The sequence below is a fragment of the Dioscorea cayenensis genome, chromosome 11, assembly GCF_009730915.1.
Source record: "Dioscorea cayenensis subsp. rotundata cultivar TDr96_F1 chromosome 11, TDr96_F1_v2_PseudoChromosome.rev07_lg8_w22 25.fasta, whole genome shotgun sequence".
Lineage (NCBI taxonomy): Eukaryota > Viridiplantae > Streptophyta > Magnoliopsida > Dioscoreales > Dioscoreaceae > Dioscorea > Dioscorea cayenensis.
Window position 1 is genome coordinate 16,800,439 of NC_052481.1, and position 23,586 is coordinate 16,824,024.

The 23,586-nt window shown below is 32.9% G+C and overlaps 1 long non-coding RNA gene across 2 annotated transcripts; it reads left to right on the forward strand.

The window, feature by feature from the left end:
• The first annotated feature begins 1,436 nt into the window (after positions 1–1,436).
• On the forward strand, positions 1,437–3,238 carry LOC120272661. Of its 2 annotated transcripts, none has more exons than XR_005540224.1 (4): positions 1,437–1,504; positions 2,168–2,248; positions 2,529–2,765; positions 3,059–3,238. It is a non-coding gene; the product is annotated as an uncharacterized LOC120272661 (long non-coding RNA). The 2 variants fall into 2 exon arrangements; XR_005540225.1 differs by having other exon boundaries at positions 2,544–2,765.
• The last annotated feature ends 20,348 nt before the right edge of the window (positions 3,239–23,586 follow it).

Genomic DNA, 23,586 nt, shown 5'->3' on the forward strand with positions numbered 1-23,586 from the left:
GAAATAAAATCTATAATTTTCCATACCAAATAGTTAATTAAGTGAGAAATAACATCAAATTAAATGACACATCATGCACTTATATTTTTGGTTATAAACAATGCAGATATATGAACAATACTTTTCCTTTATACAAAACAAGCCAATTAAAAAGAGATTAGGCATATGTATATGTACATTTATATGAATTAAATGAATATAAGCATGCTTAAATTCTTTGTTTTTGTAATAACATATCTTGTCAAGGAAAATGATAGATGGGTATCCATATACCATCTTTGTTTCAATCTTATATTGACCTATGGTATTTTTCTTTGTTATTGTTCTGATTTAGAATTGAACGCATCTACTTTCTAAAGTTCTCTTGCCTGTGTGGAGGGCTGTAAACGAGCCGAGCCGAGCCGAGTATCACCAGGCTCGAGCTCGGCTCGAATACATTATTTGAAGGCTCGAGCCATTTTTTTGTGCTCGAGCTTGGCTCGCTAAAAATCTCGAGTAGCTCGAGCTCGGCTCGTTTAAGCTCGAATTAGGATAATATATGTATAATGTAAGCAATTTAATATATTTATTTAATTATATATTTTTGTAATTAATAGATAAATAATTTAATATTATATATATATAAGCTCGTTTAGGCTCGCGAGCCTCACGAGCTGATTATGTTTGGGCTCGAGCTCGGCTCGATAACGTAAATGAGAAGCTCGAGCTCGGCTCGGCTCTTGAAAAATCGAATCGGATTCGAGTATTGACTGAGCCGATCTCGAGTAGCTCACGAGTAGCTTGGCTCATTTACACCCCTACCTGTGTGGTGGCTGTCTCTATCTTGTTTCATATGTTTGTATTTTGATAGTGTTGGGAACCTTAGATTGTCTTTTCAATTCAAGTTTAGCCGCATAGAAATAAATCAATATATATTTGTGTACTGGCTATTGTTAGGGATATAGCTCAATGAGTACCAACTAGATTCAGGACTGATTTATTGCCTGCAGAACTTGTTTAAATGTAGGTAGTACACTACAAAATTTGGAATAGAATCCATAACCAATTACTTAAACAAATTAAGCCTTATCCTAACTTCCAATTCTGTGTTCTCCTAAGGAACATACTCAACCATGTAGCTTCATTTTGTATACCCAACTAATGATAGAAATAATGATATGTAATACCTGGTGTTCAGGTTGGATTTAACCTAAGAGGTAATTTGTTAAATTGTTGAATTTATCTATGGGCAAAATAGTAATTTTACTAATTTAGATAATAGTTAAAAACATGGATTTATAATTAAATCTCAATTTTTTTTTGTAAGCCTTTGGTCTTAAACCTTTCCTGTATCACTATAATTCAATTTCTAGACTTTATAGGGGTGTTTTTGTAATTCTTTGGCCTTGTGTGACTATTTAATCAAATGTTAAAAGAAAAACCCTAGCTAGTTCTTCCGTCAGCCGAAACCTTTTTCTCCATTGGCGGCCGATCCTATTCCTTGTCTCCTTCCTCCTTTAAAAGGGTAAGAATTCATGCTTGAGTTTCTTTTAGTTTGCTAGAGTTTGTAGATAAATGGTGTTTAATTTGGTTAATCATGTTGTAGTGGGCCTAAGCATGATTTTATGGTTGGAATTTTTTCTTCATTGTAAACAGTGCATTGTTTTTTAAATTCTTGTTTCTGGATATATATATATATATATAGAGAGAGAGGCTTGGATTCATATGCTTTATAAATTCAAAGTCTTTTAGCTGATTTTCTATATGATTAGGTAATTGTATTAGAGGTTTAATTAATTTAATCTTCATTGATCAAATCATCAATTTGTTATGCACTTTAAAATCAGAATATAATCATTTTAATTTTATATTTGAATTTTTTTAAAGCCAAAATTTAGACATATTTAATTTTACTCACTCTTTATGCCAAAATAAATAATTTTGATAATTACACTTAATTGATCTTTGTTTAGAGAAGTGTTAACTAGAGATAGAAAAATGGGGTTTTGGTTATCATCTTGAACCGATCTAAATCCAATTAAGCTCCAATAGTTAATGTAATTCTTCATCCATTACTTGTAAGATTGATGTCTATTCATTTTATGCGTATATACATCCTCAGTTAAGTTTTATTTTATTTTATTTTATTTTATTTTATTTTATTTTATTTTTATTTAAAATCTTATAGGCAGTGAAACCTCTGTCAAAGGCAAAGAGCTTGTGGAGGAGTAGTCACGCTTGGGATCTTAGACCCACGGGTCTAAGCATTGTGAGTGGATACCTTCTCTGATAGTGTTTTAAAATGGTTTTATCCTTGTCTTCACTGAACTTTGTTTATAAACTAAGTTTTCTTTTATCGTGTTGTTGCTAATAGGCAAGATGTTTTAATATTGATTTTATAGTATCTATTTATAACGTGATTTCTATTTGGCTTGTGAATATGGTTTGATAATGTGTAAAGAAATCAGAGATGATTGTTTTTGGTGACTTGCTGGAGAGTAAAATGTCATGTAATTGTTCTTTTCAATTGTGTGTATATATGGATATAGTATTTATGTATATAGGTGACTGTGAGCCTATGGCTCTGCTACTACAGTAGTGGTCTCCACTGTCCGACCTAGCGAGAGGCGGCATGGTAGACTGGCTGAGGTATGATACCCATTCAGGAGGCGCGGAGAAAACCTAAATTGGGAGTGGGTGGAAACATCCACTGATTTTGAAACACTGTGTTTCACCACATGAGTGGACTCAGTGGCCAACATTAAGGTGGGCTTGATATCGTCAAGGTGAGCTTGATATATTTTTTTTTAAAACATGTAATTAAACTTGATGGTTCCATTCTTAACTACGATGGTGGTTGAGTTTGGGAACAATTTATTGGCCATCTCTTTTTATGCTGAACTTCTTTATTGAACATTGATTTGTTTTGTCTGTGAAACTTTTATTAACATTTATTTGTCTGTGTTGCAATAATTTATGATGTTGTATTTCTTTAAAAAAAAAAATCATTTGGAACCCCGTTAACTACTCACTAAGTAATTATGTTACTCATACTCTACCTTATTTTTTTTCTTTCCAGGTGGTGATTGTTAGAGTTGTGGCGCTAGGTCGTTGTGCTGGGCTACACTTTCCTCTTATCTTTTCCCTCAAGTTGATTTAGGTTGGGTTACTTTCTCATTGTTAAACTTGATAGTCGGATCCACTAATGTGTAATAAATGATTTGCTATTTGTCGTTCTCAGTTTTTTTTAACATTTCCCTAATTGCTACAAATATTGATGTTATCTCATTTTAAAATTTCTATGTGAGGTGAGTGTTGCAAATGTTTTTAGTTGTGTTAAATGTTACAGGATGTTTTGCCTTACGATATTCCTATATGAGGTGGGTGCTTATGTCACCTTATTAGGATGTCATCGTGATTGCCATGTACCTTGGCAGTGGGCCAGGGTGTGACATGATATGTTGTAAGTTTGAATGCTTAGAAACATTTCTCTTTCATCCTTGACAAAATTATCATTCTGTTTACCAAAAATATACCAATAACATTTAGGAGCCAAATCGATGAAACATCATTCTGTTAAGAAAATGCCATTTTTAAAAGCATGTGACAAAGTAAAATAAGAATTAATTAATACCTGAAATTTATTCATGTAGAAATCTTTTGTTTCCTTAGAAACATTCTTCCAACAATAGCCATTCTCATCAACTCTTTCCTTAAAGATAGATGTGATTCTCCGTGCATAAAAATCAGAAGGATGTAATTTTTTGGGCAACAAATATATTTTGCATCGTCAACCAAATCAAATACTACATGGAAATGAAAGCAAATAAATCATAATTCATTTAGATAAAGTAGAATACAAAAAGAAAAGAACTCAAACAAATATTAATTAAACAAAAAGAAAACATACAAACAAACAATTAAGCAATAAAAAGTGAGAAACTTAAGGAGGATGCACTTTGCATCACATTTTTTTTTATTCTAACTGCAAACCAACTCTTATGATACCCAGAAGACCATATGGGGAGTAGATGAGGCCCTCGTGGAAAGTGAGTGACAAAAGATCAAAGTTCAATAATCATACTAGAAGTGATATCTTCTAGTGTTTATTGTATATCATAATTTAGAAAATTAGGAATAGGAAGCACAAGTAATATTAAATAAAAAATAAATAATTGTCCTATCATATGCTAATATCATGCTAGAAAGTATTTCTTTTCTTTGTTATTGGATTAACTAGTCATATTTTTGACAATTGGGAACAGTTAAGACAAGTATATTAAAGCAAAAGAATTAGTGTCTTATCACATGCCAATTAGTATACAAAAATTCAATCACACATCTTAAATATACTAACAAATATTAGAAAATATTACACATCATTTGTTACAAATGCTTAGATGAATTTCAAAATCAAACTTGTAGTTAAGAATCAGTGTCTTATCATATACCAATTAGTATACAAGAATTCAGTCACATGTCTTAAATATTGTAACAAATGATTGAAAACAATAAACATCATTTTTCACTGTCAGGCAAATTCAAATGATGCCATAAAAAGCACATATCAAAACCAACTACTTAGGCAAATTGTCAGAGTATATGGGTTGAATACATGGTCCGAGTTTATAGTTCTGTTGGCCCAAAACCAACTACTTATATTCCTTTAAAATCAGTATGTTATAGAATTAAAAATCAACTAAATAAATATATTGAGGTTGATTTGAAATGCAAATAAAATCCAAGTGCTAGCTAATGGCCCATGCCATTAAATGCCAAGGAACTTTACTCTATAGATTAAGGAAGCAACTACTTAGAAACTCAAAACACAATGAAAAATATTAAGAATTAATAACAAAATAATAATAATAATAATAATTTAATACTTACACTCCATTAACCAAATGTATACAAGGCTTCCCCAACACAATAATAGGAGTCAATCTATCCATGAATGCTGGAGTCTCTCTAGCATGATCAATGGATCTGTTATCAAGAGTAGTGCCTCCACTAGCACAAGGAGTAGAAATAGATAATGATGATGATGATCTAACAAATGCTTTGCCAGTAGATGATACCAATGGACCGGCCACTACCGCAGGTGCAGAAACAACTGGCTGTGGAGCAGGTGGTGATGTAAAAGGCTCACTATCATGCTCACCATGAATGCGCTAATTCTCTTGATATGTAATTGAACCCTTCTGCATTACATGATCAAATGAGCCTTTATGTTTGGAGCCTCCTCTACGACTCATCCCTCTCATCCTTGCCTAATCAAGTATCATCACATCAGACAATATATCAATATAAATATAATATATTATAATATATATATATATATATATATATATATATATATGAATGTATGATTTAAATACAAATCATAATGAACATATGCTACGATGACTATTAACTCATGTTTGTTGCTCATGACACTTTCATGAACATAATACCTTAAATTTATGCACTATTACTCTCAACTTTTCAAGGTCATCATCTTCATCATTGTTTTCTGATTCATACAGAGGTTCCTCTTCACTCTCAACTTCTTCATTGTATACTTCAATTAATGCATCTATTGGGTCACGTAGAGATGGTTTTGCAACATTATAATTTATCTGTATCAAGAAGAATTCATTTTCATCATGCTGAAAAGGTGCTTCAACGGATGTTGATGTAGTCGTATATGATTGTTTAGGAAGCTCTACAATATATCTAGCTTTCACTTTAAACACTACCAACCAATCAACTTTGTTACGCTTTAAGCTGGGATACGTTGTATAATTAACTTGAGTTGCCTGGATAGCAAGAACAAATGATTTATATTTATTGAAGAATCTCTTGTAATTCACATCAACTAGCTTATACTCTTGAGGACATTTGGTCCCCAAATTTGGTGTCGGATCAAACCAATCACATCTAAACAAGATTGTTCGCTTGATTGGTATTCTTGGGTACTCCAAACACAAAACTTCAACTAATTGGCCAAAGAAGTCATTTTCATCCGTCGTATAATTTGTGCCTTTTATGCATACACCACTATTCATTGTCACTTTATCAAAACTATGGTTCTTTGTATGAAATTGAAGCCATTCACTATGCACCCGCTATAAGATTTATAACTTCTTAACAATTTTTTATACAAGTCTTGCAAAAATTGGTTGGAAATGCCATTCAAAGGATTATAAGCAAAGGTGAAGAACCACATCGGGAATTCATGTTCCAATATCTCATCAATGCATCCATCATCGATGTCTGGATTCCTTGAGAGCAACTCATTGACAAAAATGCTTCACATTGAAACAAATACACAAATTAGCAAAAAAGCAAAAGGCAACCAAAGAAATCCGTTCACTTAAAATTAAGTAGTCATACTTAATGAAGGGTTGTACTTTTGGACAATTTAGCAAGATGTACATCTATGCTTTTGAATATTCTTCTTCCGTCAGGTATTTAGTTTTTGCTTTTCCTAAGGGCCTACTAGGGCATGTGAAAATTGATAAGTTGCTAGCTTGTTCCATTGGATCTTCCCCATGTACATCTATGCTTTTGAATATATAATCACATGTGGTTCAAAAAAATGTGCACAGAATACTGAAGCTTCCTCGACTAAATAAGCATTATATATTGAGCCTTCAACTTTGGCTTTATTTCTCGCATTCTTCTTTAGCTTCCTTAGATACCTATAATGTTATATTTTTTACAAGATGAATAATTTTATTAACGTTAAGAATATGTAGAAAAAAATAAAGTGTTTTACCTCTTAAATGGATATATCCATCGATATTGTACTGGACCGGCCATCCATGCTTCATATGCTAAATACATCGAAAGATGCTCTATTGAATCAAAGAAACTTGAGGGAAATATATGTTCCAATTTACAAATGATTATGGGGATTTCATAATTAAGCCTTAACATATCTACTTTTTTGATAACGGTTGAAGTGAGGGCTCTGAAGAAATTCCACATTCTGTTAATGCCCGCCAAACACTTAACGGAAGCAATTCCCTAAATGCTATCGGGAGTAATCTCATCATGAAGACATAACAGTCATGCCTTTTCATCCTGAAAAACTTTAGCTTTCGCATGTCAACACGCCGGCCCATGTTTGACACATATCCATCTGGGAACTTGAAATTTTGAAGCCATTCACACAACACTGTTTTCGATGGTTTATCGAGAGTATAACATGCCTTTGGATATTTCGCTGTAGCTTCATTCTTTGCTAATTTAGGCCGATAGAAAAATCCCTTCAAGTATTCCCTTGATTTAGTGTTATCCTTAGACTTCCCTTCTACATTCATCACAGTGTTGGATATACTGTCAAAGACATTTTTCTAAGTGTGCATAACATCAAGGTTGTGTTGAATAAGATTTGTTCGCCAATAGGGTAAATCTCAAAAAATGCTCTGTTTTCTCCAACTATTATTCCTGGGAATTCAGCGGTTAGTCTCATAAGCACCAGAGTTCATGACTCACTTTAAACTCAGACTTTCTATTTCTTGTAAGATCTAATCACTAGAAAGGACAACATGAGCTATTTTTTCTTATGATTCTATTTTTATGAAAAGTTGTTTTATTTCTTTTAAATGGATGGCTAGGATGTAAGAATTTTTAGTGATTATCAAACCAAGATTGTTTCCCACCTTTTGTTAGAGTAAATGTATCTAAATCTTCTTTACAGTAGGGACATTCAGTTTTACCTACTCTATCTGGATAACATTAAATATGTTGGAAAATCACTTATGGTCCACATAAGTGCGGCACACATTTAAAAATTAATTCTTCAGTGACGCATCATAGGTTTCAACCCCAATTTCTCACAAATGCTTCATTTCTTCAATAAAGGGTTGTAAATACACATCCAACATGTCTTTTGGATTTTTGGGTCCAGGAACTATTATGGTAAGGAACATATACTCCTTTTTCATACACAATGAAGGAGGTAAGTTGAAAGGTGTAACTACCACTATCCAAGAGGAATACTATTGCCTTGTTTGTCCAAATGGTTGGAATCCATCAGTGCATAATTACAACCTTACATTTCGACTTTCTGATGCAAATGATGGATGGGTATTGTTAAAATGCTTCCAAGCAGGTGCATCAGAACAGTGACGCATGACTCCTTCTTCAGACTCGTGCTCTACATACCACCATATTTATTTCGCTGTTACATTTTATTGAAATAATCTCTGTAGCCTTGGTGTTAAAGGAAAATAATACATCTTCTTGTATGGATACTTATTTGACTTTTGGATGAACTACATTTCTGTTGCTTATACCTAGAAGATCTGCAAACTTTGCAACTTGTTAGTTGATTGTCTTCTCCCCAATATATCATGCATCCATTAAGACAACAGTATATCTTCTCAATCGGTAATCCCAAGCCTTGGACTAGTTTCTTTGTGCTGTAGAAATTATCCTGCATTACATTACCAGCTGGTAACATTTCTTACATTAACTGGCAAAGTTCATCAAAACATCTCTCAGATAAATGATGTTCTACTTTAATGTTTAGCATTCTTACCACAGTCGATAATTGTGAATGGTTTTCACAACCTCACCACAGTTCTTGATCAGCAAAGTTTAGCATATTGAATAATTTCTGAGCCGATGCATTTGGATGTTCCTCTATACGAGTATGAGAGAAATGAAGACCTCCACCATCCATCACCATTTGTTCCATTAAATTATATGGTGCCTGCGCCACACTTGGAACTAGGTCATCCATCACATCTTGCCTACCAGGAGAAAACCTTATATCTGAAACTGGCAGTTCCCCATGAAGAATCCATTGATAGTAGTAAGGCATGAATCCATACTTCATTAAATGATACCTAACTAAATTTTCATCAAGAAATGCACGATTGCGACACTTGTTACGATTACAGTGACACTTAATTTTGATTCCATCCATACATTATGGATGCATCTTTGCAAATTCGATGAATTCATCAGTACCTATTAAAAAGTCAGGGTTCAAAAGACCTTCCTTAAGACTAGCATACATCCAACTTCTTTTCATATTCGTTTTAGCAGTAGTTGTATTATAAAGAGACAAACATGAACCATGTCATGTGTCTATAACCATTAAGATAATATTGTTTTATATGAACACACAATTGCTTCATCTAATAGAGTAGAGCTATGAATTAGTTGCATTAAATACTACAAACTAGATGGAAAGTCACCTACCAAATCTAAATTTAACCCATGCATTTTGAAGAGGAAATAGAAAAAGGGTAAAGGAAAAATAATACGCATGGACATATAATTCACTCTAGAAATTATCTCACATCCGTATAATAGAATAAGCATACTATAGAAAATAATAGGTAATGAACTATAGAATAAAGTAGTGGATTAGAAAAAAAAAAAAACATACTTACGGCTCTTATATCCTGTGGTTTCCTTTTTTAATAGTTCCTCTATTGCTCGGAAGTCTAATGCAAAATCAGAAGTTTGAAATGTAAGTTATTGAACCAACTTGTGAAATTTCAAAATTTATGCCAGTGTTGTTAGTAATAAGTCTACAATCAAGCAAACAACAACAACATCAACAGTCAATGAAAAAACAAAAAGGTTTTTTAGAATGAATAACTCGAGGAAAACAAATTTTCATAATGCAACAATTTTTCAAATAAAGGCTCTTCCTACGAACATAAATATCCAGCTTGTAGTTTTTTTATTAAACTAAGTAATTTAATTAATTTATAAAAAACAAACTACTCCTTGACAGGGTAGTTAATTAGTTTTTCTTTTTACCTCAAAATCAAGATTTCCACCCCTTTATATAGTTTGTTCATATGTTTAGAAAAAAGAATACTTACCAAAAAAAAATTATATGATTGAAAAAATTTTCTTTTTTTTTTTACAGGGATGTGGACTTTTTACATATTAGATTCCAATTAAAAATAATGTACAATATAAAATCATCACATTTTTCTTGATATGATAATACAAAGGTAAGAGAGACAACGCATGATACACAGTTTAGTCATTTCCTTATTTCCAATTAAACACACACACACCATGTCAAAGGTAAGACAGACAACGCATGATATGATGATACAAACTTAAAAAGGAAAGGTGAACTGCACAATTAGAAGCATCAAAAGAAGATAATTTTTTTTTAATAAAATATCCTAAGCAATATTTATGATGTACAAATGAAAAAAGGTTTGAAACATAAATATCATAATTGTATTTCCATATGTGGTCCAAATTATGATTCCTGATTCTTGATTCAAAGACAAAACTATGACAAGGGAGGCATATTAATGTTTAGTTGTAAAGAATGGTCAAGGAGAAGACACACCCAACTTAGCATTAAAAACAACATGAAAACTACTTTCAGTTCACCTTCTTCTATTTTAATTGGTTTAAAAAGCTTCTAAGCAATAATATTTATGACAAGTGCTAATCTTTTTAAGGGTATGTCTTTATTAAATGGTCCCTAAAATTGAAAGTGTTTTTCTTCTTTGGTCCAAAAAGTGATATCTTTACAAGTGATAACTACCTTGTCTTTGTATATTTGTTTATTTATTATTATTTTTAATTTTTATCTCTCTGAAAAATCTATGCCAACTAGTCTTTCAAAATTTGTAGCAAAAATTCAAACTAAATGAAATCTTTTATCAAATGTGATGGATTACTAAATATCCAAGAAAAATCATATACTTGCCTATCTAGAGTCCATTTAACCAGTCAAGCAAGTAGAGAGTATAATATCACATTAGCATAAATAACTCTCACAAGGTGCACAATATAAAAAAAAAATGCTCATAACAAATTCATTTTTTTCAATGGCATACCTTCTTACCCTCATGGCCTCCTCTAACCCAAATAATCTTCTTGATATAATAACATTGTGCTTTTGGTCAGGTGTTGTCCCTTAATCAAAGGAAAACATTATTATTATCATCCTACTCTAAAAAAAGAATAATATGATAAATAAGGATGAAAATTCTCCATTAAAACAAAACATGGTTGTCAACAGAATAAATGGACAACACATGAAAATGGAATCCAGAAAGATATATATTTCCATTAAAGAAGAATGTGAGAAGTTCATATCACATAGATATATGAAGAAAGTTCAAATCTAAGATCATCTTTCTGATTTATCTAGTGTTTTAGTTTTGATAAAAAAAAATGCCAATAGAGTGTAAGCGAAATATCTAAGCATGACAAAAAAAGGAGAACCTTCAAACTGAAAAGTGGAAGCATTACCAATCTAAAAATCAATACATCACACAATAACACTTAGCTATTACACAAGTAAAAAAAAGCGAGCAAACTTCAATTATCCATAAAAACCTAGCATCAACACCACTTCCAATGAATAAATCTATAAGCAGAAATGGCGGCACACTTATTTGATCAACCACTGAAAAACCGAATCCCCCTAAGGCAGTTGCCCAACTGAACGTCATATGATCACATTAGCTTATGGTTGCAACAAAAGAGACCAAAGCAAAACACATACCCCAATCAAATGAGAGGCTAACATTCAAGCAATATCAGAATTAACTGATCGGCAACACCTAAACTCCAAGATTTAAATCAAAGCATAACATAGTAAGACCAAATTCCATGAGCAGCAATTAAACTAAACCTTTAATAAGAAAATAAAAATTTAACTTATATAGAGAGAAAGCCACAAATGATCCATAACGAAGATAGAGACCAAAAGATACAAATAAATAAAATTGCAACCAGCCACACAACTAGCCAATGCATGAATAACAGAGGACAAGTAATAACATACTATAAACAAAGCTAGGGATGAAAGGCCTGAGAAGCCAACCATGCAGAACAAGAAAATAGGCAACATCATACAACATAAGATCAAGGGTCCACATATGTGCTGGAGGCTCTATTAGTGCCATCGTGAAATTATGGTCGGATAAAGGAACGTCTTCAAAATTGCGGTCTTCTAAGTAAATGTCATCAACGCTTGCTTTAGTGTCCTCCCCAAAGCTGTCACCATCGTCATCCTCATCGTCCCCACTAGATCACCCATACCAACCAAATTTGATTTTATGAGTATCATGAAAAGAAATCGTTTTGCCTTTCGGATGTTGTGAATTAGTAAAATCAATATTAGGTGGTGGACCATCTTTTGCCCTTCACTCCGTAGAGAGGCTTTCAGGTTCATTAACTTTGCATGGTGATGAAATCCTCTCCCGTACCATGTTGCGTTGAACTTTGTCATCTGTAACAGTTTGTTGTCGGGAAGAAGCACCCTCGAAAGTTGCATTGCTAAACTCCACATACAATTCAATAATACCAATATCGGGATCTTTTTTGTGGTAGTCAAACATCATCCGAACATCTCGGTCATTATGCAATTTGAATGACTGATAGCAAATCTTGCCGGATCTTGAAGAAATTAGGAGCTGGTATTTGATATGTCAAACTCCTTTGTTGTCCACAGTCTTAATACTTTCTTCAATGGATCTCTTTAAGTTTTCATAAGAGATGTCATCTTTGACATAAAAGTATGATTGATTGACCAACGAAAATATAATATTGTATTCACTTGCAGTGATTGAACCATTGTAGTAAACCAAAACAGGTGAAGTCTCTAGCATTGTTGAAGACAAGAAGAAGAAGTACGGGTGAGTGAGTTGAAAGAGAGTAAACAGTGTGCAAGAATGAAAATTGGCTACTAAGGTTGGTTTATATAAAGAGCTCGAATTTTGACTATTTTCATTTATGATCATTGCAGGTTTGACAGTCCTAATTATTGACCGGTATAGGTTTGATCGTCTTACTTTGTGATAATTACTGATAGATATATATTTGACCATCCTACTTTGTACTAATTACTGACTAATACAGGTTTGACCTTTCTAATTACTAACCAATGCAGGTTTGCCCATCCTACTTTGTGATAATTTTTGACCGATGCAGGTTTGAACATCATAGTTTGTGCTAATTACTGACCAGTGCAGGTTTGACTGATCTTCTTTATGCTAATTACAGATCGGTGCATGTTTGACCGACCTACTTTGTACTAATTACTGGCAAATACAAGTTTCACTGACCCACTTTATGCTAAGTATTGACCGGTAGAGGTTTGACTGTTCTACTTTGTACTAATTACTGACCAGTGCAGGCCTGACTGCCCTACTTTTTGCTAAGTATTGACCAGTGTAAGTTTGACCTTCCTACTTTGTGCTAATTACTGACCGGTGAAGGTTTGACCGACCTACTTCGTACTAATTACTAATCGGTGTAGGTTTGACCAACCTATTTTTGTGCTAATTACTGATCGGTGTAGGTTTGCCCGTCCTATTTTGTGCTAATTACTGACCGGTGCAGGTTTGACCATCCTACTTTGTACTAAGTACTGACCGGTGTTGTTTTGGCCGTCCTACTTTGTAATAATTACTGACCGGTGTATGTTTGACAGTCCTACTTTGTAATAATTACTGACCGGTGCATGTTTGACTATCATACTTTGTACTAAGTATTTTTTGTAATAATTTTTACTAGTGCAATTTTGACCGTTTTATTTCTAATATTTTTCGGAATTCCTAGTTTTTTTAAAAAAATAAAATGATATCTTAACTACTATTATCTAGTTAAGAAATTAACTATATTCAAAAATATTTGTTTAACTCCTAATGGCAGCATGCAATCTACGTTAAGATTTTTCTTTTAAAAAAAAAGGAAAACAGGAGTTAATCTCCCATTTTTTTTTTTTTTTATTAAAAAAGAAAAAAGGAAAATGGAGAAACTCTACTATTTTCACTTTTTTTTAATTAAAAAAATAGAAAATGGAAGAGCTTCTCCGTTTTCCATTTTTTTAAAAAAAATTAAAAGGTTGAAAACGGGAAAGTTTTCCCGTTTTTCCCAAATATGCACATTTTGATAAATAATCAATAGCATGCTTATTTTGTAAATATTTTTTTTTTGTTAATATTTTTTTAAAAAAAAAGCCAAAGAAGTCTAACATGAAATCTTCCTACAAGTTAATCCTTTATTAAATTAATGCTTCCCTTTTTATTTTTATTTCGTCAAGTTAGATTTTTTTAAAATTATCATGGAGGATGAATTAGATGTTTTTATTTGTAAAATTATTTTTCTTATAATTTGAATAATTCAAATTTTCTATTTTGAATAATACATTGCATTATTTTTCATAGCTGAAGCCATTGTATGAATACACAACGACAAATATATATATATATATATATTTGAATCACTAATCTTTAAATTCACACTTTGAGATATCCCATATTTTCTGTACAGTGTATTTTATAGACTATAATTTTTCATAACTAAAAAAAAAAAAATTATTCAAGACATGTGAATTATGCCTCTAATTTTTTATTTGTACTTTATTTTTATTGTTTGACTGATAAAGAAACTTATCATGGAAAACAAAGAAATAAATAAAGAAAAAAAGAAGAGATACGTAAAAATCAAAAATGTTGATGTAATCACTTGACTTGACTTTACCGGAAAAACCAGAAACTGACCATGAGGCCGATCCAGTCATGCTTCTTGGCTCGGACTATTAATAACCCGGCTAAAAACCTGATGACCCGGTTAAAAACCGGCAACTCGGTCTATTTAATACAGACCGGATGACCCGGATATGAAGCGGGGGATAAAAGGAGAAAGAGAGCGGTGGAGAACTGCCAGCCGGAGGAGGATGAAAGGGAGAGAGAGCAGGTCGAAGACTCATAGGAGGAAGAAGGAAAGAGATAATGAGGAGAGAAAGGCGGCCGGTGGAAGAAGATGGAAGTGAAAGAGAGGAAGAAGACGAAGCACTGAAGGAGATGAGTCCCGAGACTTATGATTTTTTTATTTTTATTTTTCATTTTTTAATATTTTATATTTAAAAAAATAATATAAAATTAAAATTTTAAATATCAAATATAAATAATTTTGTTTTTTAAATATTAAAAATAGAGATTATATTTATATTTTTATAAAAATTTATTATTATAATATATTTTTAAATGTTTTATTAGTGACCCTGGTTTGACCCGGTTGGACCCATTGACCCCTGGCCCCTTAGGTTGGCCGGGTCAATGCCCGGGCCGGGTCTGATAATCTTAGACTTTATTGATAAGAATTGCTATATATATATATATATATATATATATAGAAACAAATCACAAAAGAATTTAAAAAAATATTACATAATATAAAAGATATTTAAAAAAAATTATATAATAAAATTATAAGAATAGGAAAAAATAAATAAGGACACTCTAATATGGGAAATTCTAATAAAAAAAATCCTTAATGTAATGATTTGTTCAAAACTTACGTGCTGTTTGTTTGCAAGGAATGGAATTTAGGAGGAATTAGTTATGAATGAGAATAAGGGGGAATGGATTAGGAATGGAAGGAAAACTGTGTTTGGTTGAAGGGTATGGGAGAGTAATTCATTGGGAATGAGAAAAGTAAAAAGAAAAAATATGTGGGAAATGTGTTTTATACCCTTATTGAGTAAATATTAAATAAATAAATATATTAGTTAATAAAATTATTTTATTTTTAATATGTTATCATTATTGTTATAATTTATTTTTTTATTTTTATAATTAATTTTACAATTAATCTTTATTATTATTGGTATCATTTTAAAATACGTGGGAAATGTTGTTTTTTTACAATGTTATATTTATATTTATATTATTTTATAATTAATTTAATTATTTATTATTATTATTATTATTGTTTTGTTGAATGACCAAAGGAAAAAAGGAAAGAAGGACAAAATTTGAATGGGAAAACATTTAATGTCATGGGTAAAATGGACATTTTATGATCCGGATTGGGCATTCCTTATGAAAATGGGATGAATGACAATCAATCTTCTCCCCTCATCTCATTCCTCATAGATTCCTCCCACATTCACAAGCCTGCCAACCAAACAAAGCATTGAGCTCATTCCCAATCCATTCCCAATCCAAACCTTGCAAACAAACATCACCTTAGTATATTTGTAAACCATTTAGTTCATTAATGATTTTCTGCATAAAATCATGTCAAAAAAATTTATCTGTATCATCAACATAATAATTTTTTAAGGGAAAACGGCTAAAATTACACAATTACACAAATACCCTTCCAAAGATTAGGTTGACTGTGCTGGATAATTTATGTATTTTAAAAGATATAGTTTGTCTCTTGATGGGATAAATTTATTTTGGCTATAGGTGTCTAATAAAAGTTTAAGGTCTGTTGAACAGTAACAGTTTATATATGATGGAAGGGCATCTCCAAAGTATATCAGTACTGAATCTCCAAAATGATGATAATAGTAAATCTATAAATTAAATTCGCACACACACATTTACACAAAAAAAAAAAAGTTTTTTTTCTCTTTGGCTTTCTCTGCAGTCTCTTGTTTCTTGTACCGTGTTTGATTTTTAATAAATTTATGATTTATTTATTTCATTAAAAAAAATAAAAAAGTAGTAAATAACATATGCATTTGCCATGCAAACTATATTTACAATGCCAACCTCAAACAAACTGCAAATATTTGAGTACATTAATTTGAATGTTTTTATTTATTACAATAATATATAAAACTATGTATTGATTAATTAGTTTGTAAACAAAACTGTTTTTGTATAAATGAGAGTAAAAATTTTAGGAGTTCACCGTACTATGATCATTTTCCACTTTGCTCACTGAATTTCAATTTGTTTCTTTAGTCATTCTACACTGATTTTCTTTCACCGGGAGGGAACTCATAAGAATCCAGTCAAAAAAAGTTGAGCTGGCCACCAGAATTGGCTGAGTTGGCTTGGACACGTCACCAAGCCAACTCAGCCAATTCCGGTGGCCAACCCAGCTTTTTTGACCGGATTCTTATAGGTGACCTCCCGGTGAAAGAAAAAAATCAGTGTAGGGTGACTAAAAATATATAAATTAAAATTTAGTGAGTAAAGTGGAAAATAGTTATAGTACAATGACCTCCTAAACATGTTACCCGTATAAATGATGGAAAACAAACAAATTAAAAAACATATATTGATTTTTTTTTTTTTAACAAATAGGTGATAAGTGCACTCCATTTAAGGCAAATCAAAGATGAGTACAGGCATGGTGGAGTTAATACCTCAACGTCTCAACACACTTATGTCCTCACCATACGAGGGCTTTAGGATTTGATCTTAAATCCTTCTTGGAATGAATATTCTATATGAATACTGTACGCAAAGGACAACTGTCAATAGGATCTAATTAATTAAACTAAATCTTATTATTACTTAAAAAATGAAATTGAAAAAAAAAAACTGCCTGCTAGCTAGCCAAGGTTGATGAGCCAGGTGTGTTCACCCTTTTGATGAATTGTACCCAGCGGTTCTAGCATCTAGCCATCCAAAGTTACTTATAAGGCTAATCAGGGGTGAATTGGACTTTGTGTATTGAACTCAACTGGCATGGTTACTTGGTCTTACTGATGGATCTAATGGGTATAAACCCTAGTTCAAACCCTGGATCTTTTTGTTTGGAGATTGCTTAGGAACAAAGAAAGTGGCGAAAGCGTGCCTGCACTTGAATCCATTAATTACGATGAAGGTGATTGTGTTTTGTGGTTCTTCTCACTGATCACACTCAGAGAGGGGTGATGGGAACCCTAATCCAGAAAACCTAATTCTGAATCTCAATTATTGCATGCTCAGTCAGGGACCACACCCTATTTATAAAAAAAATCTTTATGGGGTTAATTACAAGTCTGCCAATTATAGATTTGACATTTTTTACCACTAGGAATTTTACACAACATATGATTAATATGTATATCCACACATTTAAAATTAGATAATTAGGACCAAATTCAAACTTGAATCAGATCACAATTTGGGTCGATTTAAAACTTGAATATAATAAGATATACACAATTATAAACATTATATACGTCTACACAACTTATGCACATAAGTCTTTATATCCCTACATATTGTGTGGTCCACAACCCAACAATCTCCCACTTGGACCATACAATCATGCACCTTTGGGAATTCAAAATTGTGTATAAATTACTATTAACAATCAAATGTAATTACAACTGAAAAATTATCTAAATCAATCACGTCCATCAGCCTCATCTATACATGGAACATAGGGGCAGTCGTCGCTAGTACAATACAACTAAACCCACAATGCTCACACATACCGACTTAACTAACGACATAGATAAAGTGTGGATGGGAAGCATGGAAATTACAAGCTAATGTGATCTACGCTTGTCTATTTCCAATTGGTCCAACTTTAAAGTCTTTATGAGATCATAGTTCAGAGCAAATAATAAAAATAAGTGATAAACTTTATAAAAAAACTAATTAAAAGTGTCATGACATCAACATGAATATCAAGCTATGAAAAATAAACTCCAACTAATCAGAAGCACTCATACTAGCGACGCCCATGCTACCAACATGTTCATGAAAAACTGTAGGCGTCAATGCTTTTGTAAGCGGATCCGCAACCATGGAATTTGTCCCTATAAGCTCAATACTAACAAAGCCACTATAAACCCTTCCTTTAATAGCTAAGAACTTAATGTCTATATACTTAGACCTAGAAGAACTTCTGTTGTTGTTTAAGAACAAAACCGCTGCTCTATTATCAGAATACAATGTCAAAGGTCTCTCTATGTTTTTGACAACTCGTAGTTCTTCAATAAAATTCTGCAGCCAAATAGCATGACTAGATGCCTCATAACATTCGATGAATTCTGCCTCCATGGTTAATGAAGCAACCAAGGATTGCTTGGCACTTCTCCATGAAATAGCACCACCAGCCATAGTGAAGACGTAACCAGATGTCGACTTACGACTATCCAAGCATCCAGCAAAGTCAGAGTCGAAATACATAATGATCTCAAGCCTATCCAACCTCTTATATGTGAGAGCGTAATCCTTTGTCTTCTGAAGATATATAAAGATCCTTTTGGCTGCAACCCAATGTTCTCTACCTAGATTACATTGATATCTTCCAAGCATTCCCACTATAAATGCCAGGTCAGGACAGGTACAAACCTGTGCATACATAAGACTTCCTACTACAAATGCACAGGGAATGTTCTGCATGTATTCGGATTCAATTCCTTCCTTAGGATACTATTTTAAACTAAATTTATCTCTCTTCGACATGGGGGTGTCATGAGACCTATAGTTCTTTATGGAAAACCTTTGCAGTATTTTCTCAATATAGCTCTTCTGAGATAAACTCAAAGAGCCTTGCGAATGATCACAATGAATCTAGATCCCTAATACGAAGGATGCTCCACCAAGATCTTTCATCTCAAAACTTTCAGAGAGAAATTTCTTAGTTTCCCAAAGGATCTCTTTGTCACTACTGGCAAGTAGAATGTCATCAACATATAGAATCAAAAATATGTACTTACCCCCATTGAACTTGTGATACACACAATCCTCAACAGTGTTCACCTCAAAACCAAATGAGAGAACAATATAATGGAACTTTTGGTACCATTATCGGGAAGCCTGTTTAAGCCCATCGATAGATTTCTTAAGTTTGCAAACCATTTGATTGGTCTTCCCAGTGACTAATCCCTTCGTCTGCATCATATAAATGGTCTCCTCAATGTCTCCATTAAGAAATGCCATCTTTACATCCATCTGATGTAGCTCAAGATCCAAATATGCCACAAGTGCCATAATGGTCCTAAAAGAGTCTTTTGCAGAAATAGGAGAAAAAGTCTCTTTGTAATCGATACCCTCCCTCTGAGTAAATCCTTTCGCAACTAGACACGCCTTATACCTTTCAACATTGCCTTGTGAATTCCTTTTAATCTTAAAGACCCATTTACATCCAATAGGTTTCACTCTTTCTAGCAATGGGATAAGGTCCCAAACGTCGTTGTCCTTCATGGATTGGATTTCCTCACCCATAGCTTTGATCCATTTATGAGAGTTTGAGTTATTAATTGCCTCATTAAATCTAATTGGATCGTTTTCCATTAAGTTAACATATCCTTCATGCTCATGGAGAAACACCAAATAGTCATCCAAAATTGGATTTTTCTTTATCTTCGTAGACCTCCTTAGAGAGGCACTGGTTCTTCTTGAATTTGAGGTTGAATGTCTTATTCCTCACCCATAAATGGTTGATTATCCTCTTCTTGATTGGTAGGAATAACATCATCTCTGTTATATACCGAATGTTGTGTTTGAATGACAACAGGAAAAGAAACCTGACTATGATCCTTAGCAACAGCAGAGAAAGATGTATCCAAATCCTCCCCAAAGACAAACTCATCACTTCGATTCTCCTCCTCATCCTCAACATCCTCAAAAAAACCGGGCATTTCCCGTTTTAAAAAAGATTCTTGATGCAAGATTATAAAATTTAAAGCCTCTTGATTTTTTAGAGTACTCCACAAAATAGCTACTTATTATCCTTGCATCCAGTTTTCTTTCATTAGGCCTATAAGGCCTTGCCTCAGTTGGACAACCCCAAACTCATAAATGCCTTAGGATAGGCTTCTTGCTAGTCTATAATTCAAGGGGTCTTCTCAGTAGTCTTAGTGGGAACTCTATTTACGAGATAGATTGTGGTCTTTAATGCTTCATCCTAGAGAGAGTTAGGCAATGTTGTATGAGTAATCATACTTCTTATTATATCTTTAAGGGTTCTGTTTCGCCTCTCTGCCACACCATTCATGCTAGGATAACCTGGCATGGTGTACTGAGGAACGATTCCACACTCCTCTAGGTATTGAGCATAAGGGCTTAAACGCTGCTCGCCTGATCTATCGTACCTACCATAGTATTCACCACCACGATCAGATCTAACAGCCTTTATATTCTTGCACAATTGATTTTCAACTTCTGCTTAAATGACTTAAAAAGTCCAAAGCCTTTGATTTCTCATGTATCAAGTAGAGGTAGTCATAACGAGAGTAGTCATCAATGAACGTAATGAAATACTGTTGGCCGTTCCAAGACGCCGTAGGGAAAGGCCTACAAATATCAGTATGTATAAGTTGTAAGACTTCTTTACTTCTTTCGGCCCCTACTTTCCTCTTGTTTGTAGTCTTTCCTTTAATGCACTCAATGCACATACTATTGTTGGTTTTGTCAATTACATCAAGAATTACATCACTTACAAGCCTATCAATTCTCTTTTCAGAGATGTGACCTAAACGCTTGTGCCATAATGAGTAGGAATTTTCATTTTGTAATCTACGTTTTATTCCTTTAGTTTTAGTATTATGGGATTCATTGTTTGTATTAACCATATCAAGCAAATAAAGATTATCAGTTTCACTTAATGTACTGGTTCCAACCAACATCGAATTAAAATGAAGAACATATCTTTTATTACCAAATTAACAAAAATAACCTTCTTTGTCTAAAACTGAAATAGAAACTAAATTCCATATGAAGGATGGTACAATGAATGTGTTATTCAATTCTAAATAAAAACCAGTACGAAGTAACAATCTAAAAGTCCCTACGCCTACAACTTCTTCCCTTCTAGTCCCCATATAGATGTATCTTTCACCATCACTCGGTATTCGGTAGTTTAGGCAACCCTGCATTGATACACTTATGTGAGTTGTAGCAGCTGAATTCAACCACTAAGTATATCTAGGGACTGAAACCAAATTAACTTCAGTACAAACTTGAGCAAAAAATATACCTTTCTTTACACGCCAAGCGCGATACTTAGGGCAGTCTTTCTTTACATGAGATGCCTTCTTGCAGAAGAAGCATTTCAATTCTTTATGCTCTTTCTCAGGGCCTTTGGTCTTCTTACACGATTTTGGTACCGCAACTTTATTGTATTTCCTCTTCTTCTAAGGGCTTGAGTTAAAAGATGTCAAATGTGCACTCTCAACTTTATGCTGTTTCGTTCTATCTTCCTCCTATACCAAATGTGAGATGAGCTCATTCAATATCCACTTGTTCTTCTAGCAATTATAGCTCACTTCAAACTGACTGAATCGAGGAATGAGGGAAATCAAAACCAAATGCATCAAAACATCTTCTGGCAACTCAATTTTTAAGCCTTTCAATTTAGCAGCTAGATGAAACATATCGAGAATGTACTCATGTATGTTCCTATTACTCTTATATCGCATAAAGACAAGTCTCCTTAGGACAGCACTCATCTCTGCCTTATCACTTCTTATGAAGCGCTCCTCGAGGGTGTCGAGAAAATGCCTAACATCATTTTTCTCAGACATAGTGTCCAGAAAAGTCTCCCGGATTGTATTCTTTATGATCATCAAACCAATGCGATTAGACCGCTCCCACCTCTCAAAAACTCTCCCACCTCAAGAGAGCTTTGATATGTAAGAGGTGCAGGACATGGTTCTCTTAATGCATGGTCCATATCCATACATCCCAAAACAAGTGTCACCTTGTTTTTTCAAGTCTTAAAGTTTATGCCGTTAAGCACAGGATTGCCACTGAGTGTAGCAGACACATTGCCAACACTCATAATATCAATGTACATAGAGCTGTTAACAATATTAACTCACAATTAAATAACAAAAATCTAATAATCAAGCATATAAATAACAACCACCCATCTTCAAGTTAATTGTTGTGACATTAAACTAGTCTTTAGACAGAGATTCAATTCACTGGTAATTAACTTGTTGCAGTAATCAAGTTTATAGTAAAATCTAGTCAAGTATAAAGTCTTCCTTTGGGCCGACTAAATACTCACAATAGACACTTGATAACTATAAACAACTTATTACCACATGTGCAAATAAATTTCTACCAGACAACAGTCTTCCTTTGGGCCGACGTATTGTCTGCATGAGAATAAGCATGTACTAACACCATGGTTATTCACAAACAAAAGGTTTTCACAACAAAGGTCACTTTGGTGACGATGCTGCTTCTACCAATTGTAGTAAATACCCAAGAAAGCTATAAAAGCAACTCTAAGTTGTTATTTCCTAATGATTATTAAAAAACCTTTATAATTATGAATAAAAATTAAATTCATAATAATTTTAAATAAACTTCAACAATCAAATTAAAATCCAAATATTATCCTAATCCAAATCAAAGTAAAATTTAAAATTAATATAAATCATTAATTGTGCTCCTCCACTTTGATTTTGGTAATAATGGAAATTAACTTACTAAAAGTAAATATAAACATATATTGAAATCCATGATACATGATAATCAATAAATCTTTATAGAAAAGCATTAGCACAAGAGCTTAATGAGTTCTCCGAAGTATAAAAAATTAAATCTAGTATATATATATATATATATATGAATATCAAATCCATCACACTCATCACCCAGGGATAAGTCAAATAATTTAGTTCTGAGAAACCTCAACACCACACGGTTTCCAAAACTGGATCAATATATATATATATATATATAAAACCATCGTCATATTAGCATGAAAAACTTCAACAGAAGCATGCATAATAAAATCAATAAATTCAAGATTTAATCAAATTAAATCCCAAACAATTCCAAAACAAGATGGTTCTGGTACCACTTGATGGATCTAATGGGTATAAACCCTAGTTCAAACCCTAGATCTTTTTGTTTGGAGATTGCTTATGAATAAAGAAAGTGGCGGAAGCGTACCTGCACTTGAATCTAGTGA